The sequence below is a fragment of the Bubalus bubalis genome, chromosome 16 (genome assembly GCF_019923935.1).
Source record: "Bubalus bubalis isolate 160015118507 breed Murrah chromosome 16, NDDB_SH_1, whole genome shotgun sequence".
In the NCBI taxonomy this organism is placed as follows: domain Eukaryota; kingdom Metazoa; phylum Chordata; class Mammalia; order Artiodactyla; family Bovidae; genus Bubalus; species Bubalus bubalis.
In genome coordinates, this window is record NC_059172.1 from 41,394,031 (window position 1) to 41,408,735 (window position 14,705).

At 38.8% G+C, this 14,705-nt stretch overlaps 1 protein-coding gene across 7 annotated transcripts in view; it reads right to left on the minus strand.

Moving 5' to 3' along the window:
* STK33 (serine/threonine kinase 33) overlaps nucleotides 1–14,705 on the minus strand; it is a 185,032-nt gene that overhangs the window by 130,987 nt on the left and 39,340 nt on the right. For 2 of the 7 annotated variants that reach the window (XM_044929481.2, XM_044929482.2), the window contains exon 2: nucleotides 5,525–5,628. The exons of the other annotated variants lie outside the window; for them this stretch is intronic. The gene's annotated coding sequence lies outside the window, so the exon portion shown is untranslated. The remainder of the gene's footprint in view (nucleotides 1–5,524; nucleotides 5,629–14,705) is intronic. 7 annotated transcript variants of the gene reach the window in all.

Sequence of the window (14,705 nt, forward strand, 5' to 3'; positions counted from 1 at the left end):
AAACAACAGAAGTGCTAAGGCCGAGAAACTTTGATCTAAAGCAACACCAGGCACATAATCAGATGTGCTTGAACAATGAAGAAATACTTGTTGAATGAAAGAATGAACCTTAATAAGTAAAATCACTTCATTTGTATTTTTATAGCTTCTTATTATCTCTATCAATCTGATTGTGCCTAATATAGGCTCTATTTCTATCCTCAAGATCTTTAGCTACTCATTCATCTTATTCCCCTATGGTATCAAGTATGACCAAATGAAACCATGTATCTGTCAAGGATCTTGCCCTATGATATGGTTCCAAGGGAATCCAAAAGAAGAACACTATATTGACCATTTAATTGTCATTCAAATTAGCAAATGAAAATACCTTCAAATGCCTTCAGTTATTAAGAGCTCAAGAATATATAGTTTTTAACTATGGGAGTTAAAACACTATTACTTTATTTGGCCATATTTGTTGATAAATCAGTGTATTTCAAATTTACATGTTAAGACTAAATAACTAAAATAAATAGTCTTTAGCAAATACTAGTCATGTGAACAATGTAACAAGGAAAGGTTAAAAGGCCCACATGATCTTCTTAAATAGTAATGCACAATTTCCAGGTCAAAACAATCTTCAAGCAATTTGGGGGGACTTCCTTGGTGGTTCAGTGGTTAAGAATCTGCCTTCCAACACAGGGGACACAGGTTCAATCTCTGGTCAGGGAACTAAGGTCCCAAGTACTGTGGAGCAACTGAGCCCATGCACCACATCTACTGAGCCCACCCCACAATTAGAGAGAAGCCCGTGCAACTCAACAAGATTCCACATGCCACAACTAAGACCTGATGCAGCCAAATCAATGAAAAAATATTTTTTTAAAAAGAAAGAAAATTATTTTTAAACTCTAGGGTCCCTAATTTAATATGAAAACTGCATCCAGAGAGGAAATTAGATTTTTCTACTTTTTAAATCCAGATTTATGTCTCCTTAATCACTATCTATTTAGAGATTTCTTAAATTAACAAATACCTAGAATCATGATTGCCCCTGAAAAGAATTAAAAATATTTTATTTTTTACTTATAACTTAAAAGATTTTGTTTTACTATTAATATTTATACAGTAATTTTATAAGAAAAGTAAATCACATAGTCAAAGAGAAAGAACCTCGGATAAACTCATCAATTTACAGAGAATCATATATTATTCAAGGGTTAAATTTTAAGAACAATAGCGTTAATCATAAAGATATGAAATTTCTAAATCATTTCTTTTGAAAGAATCTGCCGTTAATATAAAGGGGAACGTGAATAAAACTGAAAAAGACTGACAAAGAGATGCTTCTAGCCAAAACAGTAATGTTAAATGAATTACAAATACTAAATAAATCATAGATACTTACACATTATTCTGCAACTATACTTTGTTTTACTTGTCCTTGGAGAGAAATGTTTCTATCAGAAATCCTGCATATTTAAATATTGCCTTAGATAATGTTATTTCAATATAAAAAATAAACTAAGAATTACGTCAACTAAAGCCATGGTATGGTCCTATAGTCATAGATTGAAGAGTAATCTAAAAGCTGTTCAAATGTTTATTCAGGCAGAAATAAAGGGCACCGCTTCTCAAAGAGAAATGGGTTTTAATAAAAACTTATAAAGTTGTCCACCAGAGGTATAGGTCCAGATGAACCAATGAATAAGGAAATTCTGTGTGGGATTGTTCCAAACTCATTTGAAGTCACATGCATTTGGAAAACCCAAAACAATCAAAATAAGTACATTATCTAGACATGCTTTCAAATCTATTTCTCCCCGCTGGGTATCAACAACCGGAGAGGGCTGATTTGTTCTTTTCGTCTTTTTTACAGCTAAATGAGCATGCAAACCTTCAAAAGAGAGGTAAAAATGGAAATGACAGAACCATTTATGAATCTAAAATAATCTCTATGAATCAGTGTCAGTGAAATGGGCAAAAAGACATACAAACATCCCAAGTGAGTAGTAGCTCTGTAAGAAAATGAGAATTTAGGATGACCAACATTACAAAAGATATTTTTGTATATTAATCCCTTGATGCATTTTGTTAGAGGCCACTAACAACTTTCTATAAGCAATCTAGCAACCAACAATTAACTATTAAATCCCTTCCAAAATTTTTTTGTTTAGACCCTACCATATGCAAGAGATTATGTTAGGCACAGTGAGAGAAGCAAAGACTCATCCTTCACAAATTCTGGCCTCAAGAAGCTTACAGGTCTAGTGGGGAAGACATGACTAGAAATAACTTCAAAACAAAATAAGAAGAGTAAAAAGCTTAAAGAGCAGTAAAAATAATGTATCATAAGAAGTCAGAGGGCTTCCCAGGTGGCACTAGTGGTCAAGAACCCACCTGCCAATGGAGGAGATATAAGAGATGAGAGTTTGATCCCTGGGGTCAGGAAGATCCCCTCAGGGAGGGCATGGCAACCCACTCCAGTATTCTTGCCTGGAGAATCTCATGGACAGAGGAGCCTGGGAGGCTACAGTCCAATGGGTCACATAGAGTCAGACACGACTGAAGCAACTTAGCACGCATGCATGCAAGAAGTCAGAAGAGGATTTCACCCACGGTCCAGTAAAGACTCCACTTTCCAATGCAGGGGGTGTGGGTTCAGTCTCTGGTTGTGGAACTAAGATCCCAAATACTGGAGGGCGCAGCCAAAATAAGTAAAATAAATGAATATTTTATATCATATGAATTAATAAATGAAATACAGTCATTAAAATAAATGAATAAATAAAACGTGTTTTTTGTCTTTTTAAAAAGTGACTTTCAGCTGGGCTGATCAGAGAAGAACATTGAGATTAAGTGGGGCTATCTGTGATGGGCCTGGAAATATATATGTGATTTGGACAATCTCAGGAGGTAAACATAAGGGAATAGAAACAATACAAGTGAAGGTGGACCTATGAGAAAGCATCCATGGCTCATCCAGAAATTCTACTGGCTAACAGAGAGTACTGAAGAAAGAGAAGTAATTAAAGATGAAGTAGGACACCAAGACCAGGACCAGTGTGGGAGGGCTGAAAAGCATGGACTTTGTTGGGTAACTGGGGAGCTGGTAAAGGTTTCTGAGCAGGAAAAAGCATCATCAAAATTGTGCTTTAGAAAAATCAATCTAGCTGTAATTGAAGTAACTGAACATCAATCAAAGGCAGATGATATAGCACAGTGAATATAATGTAAGCCTGCAGGAATTCAGGAATTCATTTATAAAAATGTAATTTATATGCATCTTTTCAGTAACACAGCTCTATAAACTGTCTTGCTCATAGACTAGTACCTAATTATATAAGCATCTAAAAAGGTCATAAGTACTATAAAATGATATCACAAAACCTCTTGCCTCTGCCTGGAAATCCTTCCACCCCCTTTCCCTTCCGGTAAACTGCTTATCCTGTAGGTCTAAGTTTAAATGTCACTTCCTCAGAAAGGCCTTTTTTAACCACTTATCCAAATTAGGTCTACCTGTTTTTTTTTCCTTTCAAAAGAATATATACTTTTTCTTCACAGCATTTATCACAATTTATAATTATATATTTTGGTCAATACTTTGATTAAAATCTCTCTCTCCCACTAGATTGTGAGAGGAAGGACATTACTATTTTTGTTCATCATCACATTCTCCAGAGCCTAAAACAGTACAACACAGGGTAAGTAAAGTGAAAGTCACTCAGTCGTGTCTAACCCTTTGCAACCTCATGGACCATACAGTCCATGGAATTCTCCAGACCAAAATCCTGGAGTAGGTAGCCTTTCCGTTCTCCAGGGAATCTTCCCAACCCAGGGATCAAACCCAGGTCTCCCTCATTGCAGGCAGATTCTCTACCAGCTGAGCCACAAGGGAAGCCCAAGAATACTAGAATGGGTAGCGTATCCCTTTTCCAGTGGACCTTCCTGACCCAGGAATTGAACCAGGGTCTCCTGCATTGCCGGTGGATTCTTAACCAACTGAGCTATCAGGGACAACACAGGGTAGGTGCCTGATAAACATTTGGTCTGTGAAGAATGAATGAATGAAGAGGAGAAGAACGGGTTTTTAGGCCACCACTGTAATGCCCCTCTCTGCTAAATGTGCTATTGGTAAAAAATACTTTCTTCCAAAGGGAAAATTTAAAGAAATCTTAAATTTCAACTTAGAACAAGGCCCAATTCCTCTCTTCTAAAATCAGAATAAAATTTGTCTTCTAGAATCATAATAAAAGTCTATACTTCTTACACAGAAAATCTTAAATCAAATATTCCAGCCAGAATATACATTTCTACTCCTCATATTTTTATGAGAAAATTCATAAAGCAACTACTAAATAACTAGAATAAGGAATGGAATCTGAGTACAGAGTAAACATTATAAGTCAGTTGTAAATAGGTGATTATATACTTGTAGTAACTCCTTCATCTATGCATGCCATGTTAGAGCCTCAAAAAGAACTTCAGCATTCAACAGGAAACATTTTATGTTAACCTAAATCATCATTGGAGTAGAAAAAACCCTCAAAGGAGGATGACTAAATTTCTTCACAAACAATTCATTTCCACATAATAAATATATGGCTTTAAATCACATGCTATTTATACTTTTGACCTCCAGGCCACAAACATGGTACAATGTTTCATTCATATAATAATATATTCATAGGAGATTAGCAAGGAATCTTATTCAGTCATTAAAAACAACAAAATAATGTCATTTGCAGCAACATGGGGTGGACCTAGGAGCTTCCCTGGTGGCTCAGTGGTAAAGAATCCACCTGCAGTGCAGGAGACACAGGTTCAATCCTTGGGTTGGGAAGATCCTCTGGAGGAGGACATGGCAACACACACCAGGATTCTTGCCTGGAGAGTCTCATGGACAGAGGAGCCTGCAGGGCTACAGTCCATAGGTCACAAGAGTCGGACACAACTGAAGTGACTTAGCACACACGTACTGATGGACCTAGAGATTGTCACGCTGAGTGAAATAAGTCAGACAGTGAAATAAGCCAGACAGAGAAGGAGAAACAAGTCAGACAGAGAAGGAGAAATATCATATGGCATCCCTTATATGTAGAATCTAAAATAGAAATTATACAAATGAACTTATTTATAAAACAGAAATAGGCTCACAGATTTAGAGTATGAACTTATGGTTCTCAGTGGGGAAGAATGGAGGTTAAGGGATGGGGAGTTTGGGATGGACATGCACACACTGTTTAAAACAGATAACCAACAAGGACTGTATAGCACAGAGAACTCTGTTTAATGTCATGTGGCAAACTGGATGGAAGAGGAGTTGGGGGAGAATGGTATATATATGGCTGGATCCCTTTGCTGTCCACCTGAAACTATCACAACATTGTTAACTGGCTACACTTCAACATAAAATAAAAACTTTAAAAGAAAAAAAAAGATTAGCAATGTAATGAACTTTGAAAAGTCAAAAGGAGTTCAACACGTGGCATTTAGGATCTTATGACCAGATGCAGCCCTCATAAAAATTTAGAAAAATCACCTAATTCACCAGTATACCTGTACTAGGAAGGCCTAACCATCAGTAAGGAGCTAAAGAAGTTGGCTGAACTCGAAATGCTGAGCTAACTTGGTAGACCGGAGTACCTAGAACAAAGGGAAAACATGATTTTCATCATTCATTTGGAGGTCTTTGTGAAACCCACTCCAGTGTTCTTGCCTGGAGAATCCCAGGGATGGGGGAGCCTGGTGGGCTGCCGTCTGTGGGGTCGCACAGAGTCGGACGCGACTGAAGCGACTTAGCAGCAGCAGCGGCAGCAGCGCAACTAAACTCTGCAAACCAGATGCACTACAGAAACTGCAAATGAAAAGATCGACATAGATTTGTGCAAGCAGGTAGTTCATTTTGCTATAAAGAGATATCTGCATTCTCAAAAAAACCACTACACTGTAAAAATCGCACAATAGAACACATATGCTTTATGAAAAAATGCAGTTAGGAACACAACGTTCAAAAATTCTGGGGAACACATGTACACCCGTGGCAGATGCGTGTTGATGTATGGCAAAACCAATACAATATTGTAAAGTAAAAAAATTAATAATAATTAAAAAAGCATCATTATAAAAAGAATTTTTTGTCAGAGACACACACACAAAATACAGGAATCCAATACAACTGGTAGCATAGTTTCACACAGATTAAATGGTTAGGAAAATATATAAATATTGTACTTTATCTTGAAAAAGACCTGAAGCTTGTTTGTGGATGTGAGTGCTTGAAAGGTTGTAGCTTGTGAATTAATTGTTAAGTGACAGAAATAAGGTTATCTGAAATTGCAGTGTCCAACTCTTTGCGACCCCATGCCCACCAGGTTCCTCTGTCCATGGAATTCTCCAGGCAAGAATACAGGAGTGGGTAGCCATTCCCTTCTCCAGGGGATCTTCCTAGGTATCTTGCATTGCAGGCAGATTCTTTACTGTCTGAGCCATCAGGGAAGCCCAAATTGCTTCCTAATATATAATAAACATGTTGAAATAAATTCTCAAGTTTTAATAGCAGAACTGACTGTATGGGTATTTAGAATCAAACAACCAGTGCCAACTGGATACTGCAATCATTTCTCATTGCTCAAATGTCTTGAGTTCACAAGACTTTGACGAATCACAGACTCTCTAATAGGAAAAAAGTCACAATTCCTAAATAGATTTGTGTAAGTCATACGGCCAAACTCTGGAAATACTGGAGCCTGCTAGGCTCCACGAAAGTACAGTCTTCTTCATAAAATCATTGCCTTTAAAGCAATAAGTATATAGTGACATAAAATCTAAATATTACTGGTAAACATAACATTTGATCAAATCTAGTTTTTATGTAGAAATTAGGATCATCTTGTCCTGTCAGAGTCCCTTGGACTGCAAGGAGATCCAACCAGTCCATTCTGAAGGAGATCAGCCCTGGGATTTCTTTGGAAGGACTGATGCTAAAGCTGAAACTCCAATACTTTGACCACCTCATGCGAAGAGTTGACTCATTGGAAAAGACTTTGATGCTGGGAGGGATTGGGGGCAGGAGGAGAAGGGGACGACAGAGGATGAGATGGCTGGATGGCATCACCGACTCGATGGATGTGAATTTGAGTGAACTCTGGGAGTTGGTGATGGACAAGGAGGCCTGGCGATTCATGGGGTCGCAAAGAGTTGGACACGACTGAGGGATTGAACTGAACTGAACTGTCCTGTCATCTTCACTATCATCATTAGCACACCTTCTCACATTTTCTCTTCACCCTCAGCAGTCACTACTATGATAACCAAGGCAATGAAGCCAACACACAGGCATACCTGAACTCATAAATCTTTCTAATAGCACTGCTCTTGTCCTTGGTGCTAGGCTGGTATCATAACAATGGTCATATAGTGAAAAGAGCATCTGTTAACAGATCCCATTTCACCTGCTTTTATTTAGGAAAATCCAACCTCCAGGAGAAATGTCCGAGCCTGTATTTACAGTATTTATCGAGCATTATATATTCCACAGGCTTGTAAGCATCAAGAGCACTCAGGTCGGTGCTTTATAAAAAATAGGGGCTTCTTTATTTTCATTGAATGAATGTTAGTTGAACTTAACTTGATTGGTTTTGCTATTTATCCAAAATAATTTCAGTACCAAAAGACTAAATTCCATTTTCAAAAGCAACACAGTCAGCAGTCACCACTAGTCAAAGATTATTTTTATTTGTTTTTAATGACTATGAAATTAGAAGACGACCGCTGTAAAAAAGTTTGGAAGACTTGAGTCTTGAGGGTACTAGGTCCCGAGAGGATCCTAACAGCACCTCAATCCCTCACCTCAAGAGAGAACTAATTTTAATGGCTCTTATGTAGTATTCTAGAAGTTTTCTACACATATATGTAAGAATATATTATGCATTATCTTTAGTAAATAAGATCATACTATATCCTCATATTGGCTTCCCAGGTGGTGCCAGTGGTAAAGAACCCTCCTGCCAATGCCAGAGATGCAAAAGATGCAGCTTCAATCCCTGGGTTGAGAAAATCCCCTGGAGAAGGGAATGGCAACCCATTCCAGTATTCTTACCTGCAGAATCCCACGGACAGAGGAGCCTGGAGGGCTACTGTCCATAGGGTCACAAAGAGGTGGATACAACTGAAGGGATTTAGCACACACACACATGTATTCTAAGTTACTTTTTTCCCTAAATTTATAGCGCAGTCATTTTTCATTGTCAATAATATATTCATACAGCCTTTGTTTTAGTGACTATGTAATATTCCAAGGTATATAAGCACCTTAAAATATTTAATAAACTGGTATCAATAATTAAGAAAATTTTTCTCAAATTGTTTCTATTATAAGCAGTGCAATAAAAAACATCCTATTACATATATCTTTGTACCTTAGAATAAATATATTTGTAGAATGTATTCTTAGAAGTAGCACTGCAGAGGTAAAATATATGAATATTTATAATTTTGACAAATGCCAAATAGTCTTCAAGAAAGGATATGAGAATGCCTATTTCATTACATCCTTTTCACCATTAGAAATTTCTAAGTTTTTCATCTTTGTCAAATTGATAAATGAAAAATGGCATCCCAATCTCATTTTACCTCTTTAATTATAAGTGAAACTAAGTAACTTTTCAAATTTTTAATATTTTTATTTTTCTATAAAGTCATATGATTATCCATTTTTATACTGGGTTGCTCATATTTTCTTGCTGACTTATCAGTGATCCCTGAATATTACCAACATCAATCCTTCTTCTGTCAAATATTTTACAATTCTTCTTCCCCACTTGAGTGTTTGTTCATTGATTCTTATCATGGTGATTTTGCTATGCAAAGGCCCTTGCTTTTTATGAAGTCAAATTATTAATCTTTACCTCAATGGTCTCTGGGTTTAGAGTTATACTTAGGAAGACCTTCTCTGCCCTAAGATTATAAAACTGCTTGCCCAAGTTTTCTCCTTAAAATAATAACAAGTAATTTTTACTGAATGCTTACTCAGAGCCAAGCACTATTCTAAGCACTTTGTATATATTATTGCACTTAATCCTCACAACAAGCTTAGTAGGTGGGTAGTGTTATTATCGCCATGATACAGATGAAGATTCTGTGACTATGGATAAGGTTTAAACTTATCTGAGGTTACACAGCTGGTATGTAGCAGTGCCAAGATTACAACTCAGACCAGGAAATTCATCAACTTTAAGCTTTAACTACTGATTTTCTCTCTTAGTGACTCCACTAAGAAAAACAAGCAGTTCACATACTTACACATACCTTTACCTCTTCTTTCTTCCCTATCTTATATTTATTACATAATTCCTTTTTCATTATTAATTGTACAGCCTTTACATTTCTTCTGTTGCAGTTACTCATATTTTAGTTCCATACATAAATGGATTCTACATACTCTGGGAGTCCTTTAATAGATCTGTTTCTCCACTCCCATATTCTTTATCTTTATTTATCACTGAGCAGACTAATTTTATTTGTGAGCCAGTTTGGGGGGAACTAGATCCTCGAATGTTTGTGAATATCATTTGCTACCTTTATACATAAATCACTGCTTGACTAGGCATCAGGTCTGCCCACATACAGAGACACTGCTCCACTGCCTCCTGGCTTTGACTGTTACCACAATACCTGAGCTTCCCTGGTGGGGCAGTCAGTAAAGAATCCACCTGTAATGCAGGAGGCTGACTACAATGCAGGAGAACCCGGTTTGATCCCTGGGTTGGGAAGATCCCCTCAAGAAGGAAATGGCAACCCACTCCAGTCTTCTTGCCTGGGAAATCCCATAGACAGCCACGGAGCCTAGTGGGCTACAGAGGAGCCTAGTGAGCTACAGTCCATGGGGTCGTACAGTCTGACAAGACTCAATGACTAAACCACCAACCACCACCACCCTGATACCTGAGGCCAGTCTGATTCTCCCCCTTTTAGGTAACTTTTTTTTTCTGCCTGGAAGCCTGTAAGAGCCTCTTCTCAGTCTTGACGTATACTAACTTTGCTATTATATGCTTACTTGGTATTGACTGTCCTGTCTCAGTTTTTCCTGGAACTGTGTGCCCTTTTGATCTATAGATTACAAATTTCCTTCATCTCTGAAGGCCTTTTCCTTCCATTATATACCTAAATATTTTCTATCCATTTGTCCTGCTCTCTTTATTAGGCACACCACTAACGCCTATGCTGGATCCTCTCTGCCTGTCTTTACTGTCTATAGTATATTAGATAGAACTTTTAGTTGTACATCTACAGCAGAAGGCAAACTTGAACTGGCCTGGACAAGAGGAATGCATTGAAAAGACTCTAGAATACCTCACATAAGCCCAGGAAATGCATAAAGAGCAGCTGGCCCTCAGGGATAACTGGAACCACAGACATGAACACCACCACTACCAGGACTTGATCTCAACCAGCAGTCTTTCCCTCGTCTTTTAGTTTTTCTTCTATGTGTTGTCCTGGTTCTTACCACCACAGGGAGACCAGCTTCCTTCCCAAGGCAGGAAACACGGCGGCCAGCAGCCGAAGTCTCACATCCCACGATTCTCACTGCTAGTGAGTGAGTGCCTTGCTTTCCTTACTTCCAATTGTTAAAAATCCTACGTTCCCTTCAAATTAATATATATGTATTTTTCTAGAATTTCTGTTTCCCAAAATAATCCTGAATCTGAAATGTATGCTTAGAGCAAAGGAGTTTAGCCAACTTTGGTTTGCTAATTCATTACAAATCTACTCATTTCTGTTCATTTGTTTTGGTCAACATTCTACAAAACTCATGGTCATTTCTTCCTCCCCACTTCATTATAGGTTAGAAGTCCAGTATAAAAAGATTCTGTTCCCGTAGCCTTATTTCTCCCTCTGTTCTAAGATATGGAACTGGCTCCCTTGGGGATTTTCCAATTTTTCACATGGCCTGCCCCAGTGTGTAAACCTCAAAGGATGAGGCACTCAGGGTCTTCCACTTTGAGTGAAATTTGCGCCGTTTACAATCTAGAGAGGTGTGTATCAAGTCTTAGCATCTTCCCTTGATTTTGTTCATATTTCACTAAACTTCTTAGATACCAGTCCATAACTTAGAACTGAGTCCTTTCCTGGTTTCATTGAATTTTTGTCTTTGCTTTTCATTCTAATTATTGAGTTTTAATTAGTTTAATGATAAAGACTGGTTAACATGCCTTTCAGAGAAGGCAATGGCACCCCACTCTAGTACTCTTGCCTGGAAAATCCCATGGATGGAGGAGCCTGGTAGGCTGCAGTTCATGGGGTCGCGAAGAGTCGGACATGACTGAGCGACTTCACTTTCACGCATTGGAGAAGGAAATGGCAACCCACTCCAGTGTTCTTGCCTGGAGAATCCCAGGGACGAAGGAGCCTGGTGGGCTGCCATCTATGGGGTCACACAGAGTCAGACACGACTGAAGTGACTTAGCAGCAGCAGCAGTAGCAACATGCCTTTTCTTTTCTAAAATCTTCTGAACTTTTAGAAATAATAGTTACTATTAAAATTCTACTTTGAAAATCTTACAGTCCATTCACTCAATAAACATGCATAGAATGTTAACTATATGCAAGGCACTTTGAGAGGCACTAAAGATACTCAATGAAGAAAGCAGAAATAGTTCCAACTCTCTTGGAGCTTATATTACAATGACGAAGACAAACATCTAAACAAATAATCACAAGGATAACAGATCAATAAATGAGTAAAAAGGTAATTGTGTCAGAGGAAAAATTACATAGATTAAGCTATCTAGCTAGTCCCTTTCAAGTATGAGGAGAGTCAAACGTCTCCTTGAAGCTTATTTTATTTATTTTGTGACATCACCTAAGTTGCCTCCCTCAGACAAAGAATGTAAGATAAGGACATACCCCTATCTGGGTATTAGTAGGATCTTTCTTGATGGTCCAACCTAAAAATAACTACCATTTTTTCTCGGTGAATGCAAAGCTCATTGGCCTTCTGGGATATTTCTTGGGATTCAAAGTTAAGGAAACCTGTTGACATGGCACTTACCAAAGTCTCTGGCAAGAAGGGATGCAAGCAAGAGCTGGTTGCTCAGTCGTGTCTGACTCTTTGCAATCCTATGAACTCTGCCCATGGGATTCTCCAGGCAAGAATACTTTAGTGGGCTGCCATTTCCTTCTCCAGGGATCTTCCTGACCCAGGGATCAAACCGAGGTCTCCTGGATTGCAGGCAGATTCTTTATCATCTGAGCCACCAGGAAAGCCCTGGTGCAAATTTTTTAACAAAACAAATGCTTGTTACCAAAAAGATACTTGATACGCAGGAGCTGTCCGAGTTGGTAATCTAAGCTCATGCAGGCCCAAAGGTTTATGGAGGAAAAGTGACTTTAGCCCAGCCTAGAACCACCACGATACATGGTTATGCTTTGAGGAATAATGGGTATGTGAATATAAACTAATGATACATCCTTAAGCCTGAGTAGGTCATCACAGTGCAAGAGATAATCTGCCCCTTTGGGATCAGGGCTTCCCTGATAGCTCAGTTGGTAAAGAATCCACTGGCAATGCAGGAGACCCCAGTTTGATTCCTGGGTTGGGAAGATCCACTGGAGAATGGATGGGCTACCCACTCCAGTATTCTTAGGCTTCCCTTGTGGCTCAGCTGGTAAAGAATTTACTTGTAATGTGGGAGACCTGGGTTCAATCCCTGGGTTGGGAAGATCCCCTGGAGAAGGGAAAGGCTACTCACTCCAGTATTCTGGCCTAGAGAATTCCATGGACTGTCTATGGAATAGTTCATGGATAGTCCATGAGGTTGCAAAGAGTTGGACACAACTGAGCAACTTTCACTTTCAGTTTCACTCTGGGATGTGCAGGGCCATTTTCAACATCAACAGTCTTTTTTGGCAACAGCTATATTATACTTACCAGATTCCAGTCCACCCCCGACCTGGTGCATGAACCTCCAGGTTCTTAGATAACACACAGTGAAGGAAGAGCCCTCAAAAGGAAGATATGAACTTTCTGGCAATAAAAGCATGTGGAAAATAATGCAAATTAACTTGATAATTTAAAGAGATATGACTATATTGGGATTTCTCTGAAAAGGTGACATTTCAGCAGAGATCTGAAGAACAACAAGCAGTTATCTTGTTGTAAAGGATGTATTCCAAAAGGAGGATCCAGGAGGAAATTTGGCAGATTGGAGGAAATTAAAGAGAGTCAGTGTGCCTGGATTATGAAAAAAGGGCTATGCTGCTGACAGTCAAAGATGGTGAGGTAGGCAAGGGGCCATCTCCTATTGGGCTCTGTAATCTACATTAAATATTTGAGGCTTTATCCCAAGAGCAATGCAAGGTAATAATTAAGCTTCAAGCATGACATGATCGTGTCTGTATTTGTAAAATATGACTCTATTTGTAGGGTGTACGAGAACAAGAGTGGAAACAAGTAGGAAAGCCAGCTGGGGAGTTATCTGAGGAAGAGCAGGGGGTGCAGGTGCCAGTGGGCTTATAGATTTGGTTGTAGGGAATTTCCATCAGCTGTCTTCCTCATCTATGGCAGAGCAGGTAGAAGATAAGATTGACTTGGGGACATTCATGGGATTCAAAGGATGAGTAAAGTCAATCCCAAAGGCCTCTTGGAAGAAAGTGGACACTTTGGCCTTACAGAATTCTAGTAAAGGCTTAGAAGGGAATTCTGGCACTTGTGGATTCAGTGTTACATTATACTGTTGGGTTAAGAATTCTGTATTATTTTGTCAAAATAAATCAAAGTTTTACCCAAGAGATTAAAAGCTATATAAAGAAAAGAACTTTCCATTTGCTTGCCCTTGTATGGCATGTGAATGTTCTCTTCCTGAGTATCACCTTCAAGCAACTTCAGATAAAAAAAAAAAAAGTGAGAGAACTTGGGAAATACTTTTGCAGTTGACCACAGGTAGACCCTGGCTAGACCACAAGAAAAGAGGGCCTTATTAATAGCATTCTCAGCTGATGGCCCTTTCACCGTTTACCAGTCACTTAGGTCAAAAAACAAAAGATAAATGCTATTCCCCAGGTCTGGTGCCACCATCAACATGGAGGAAATGATGAAAGCCCTAGATTATAGGGGAAATTCAGCAACGGGTGCCTTTGGGAGAAGAAAGCTGACATTCTGTCCTCATCCCTTCAAAAACATATCCCAAGCAGAAAGAGATCTAGGATCAAAGCTATCTTTAAAGGACTAAAAGGTCTCAGAAGCACTGCTGCCTGCAGGTATAAAAATAAAGGGACAGGAGTACACTGACAGACCAAATTAGTGATCCCTGAGCTTCCTCTCAGGTCGGCCCGCTGCTCTTCCTATTAAGACTCTAGAAAGTCCTTGAGAGGGCACCTCCAGGAGTGTCATTTATGAAAAACCAAAGCCACAGAGAGGACACCTAGTAAGATAATTAGTGGATTTTAGGAGAGGGGAAAAAAAACAACAAAGTGGTGAGAAGTACAAGGGAAAGATTCACCACCATCTAATCACTGCCGCGTGAAGAATATAGGTCTTTACTGTGATTTACAGGCAAAGGTTAAAAAACTTCACATTTTGAACAAAAATATCCCCATCCCCATCTCCCTGGAAGTGATAACCCTCTACTTTTGTTGTAAGTGGGGTTTACCTGTGGGGTTAATTTCCCATTGGATGTAAGCCTATGAGTATGCCTACACTGCAGGCAACATAAAACTGGGGC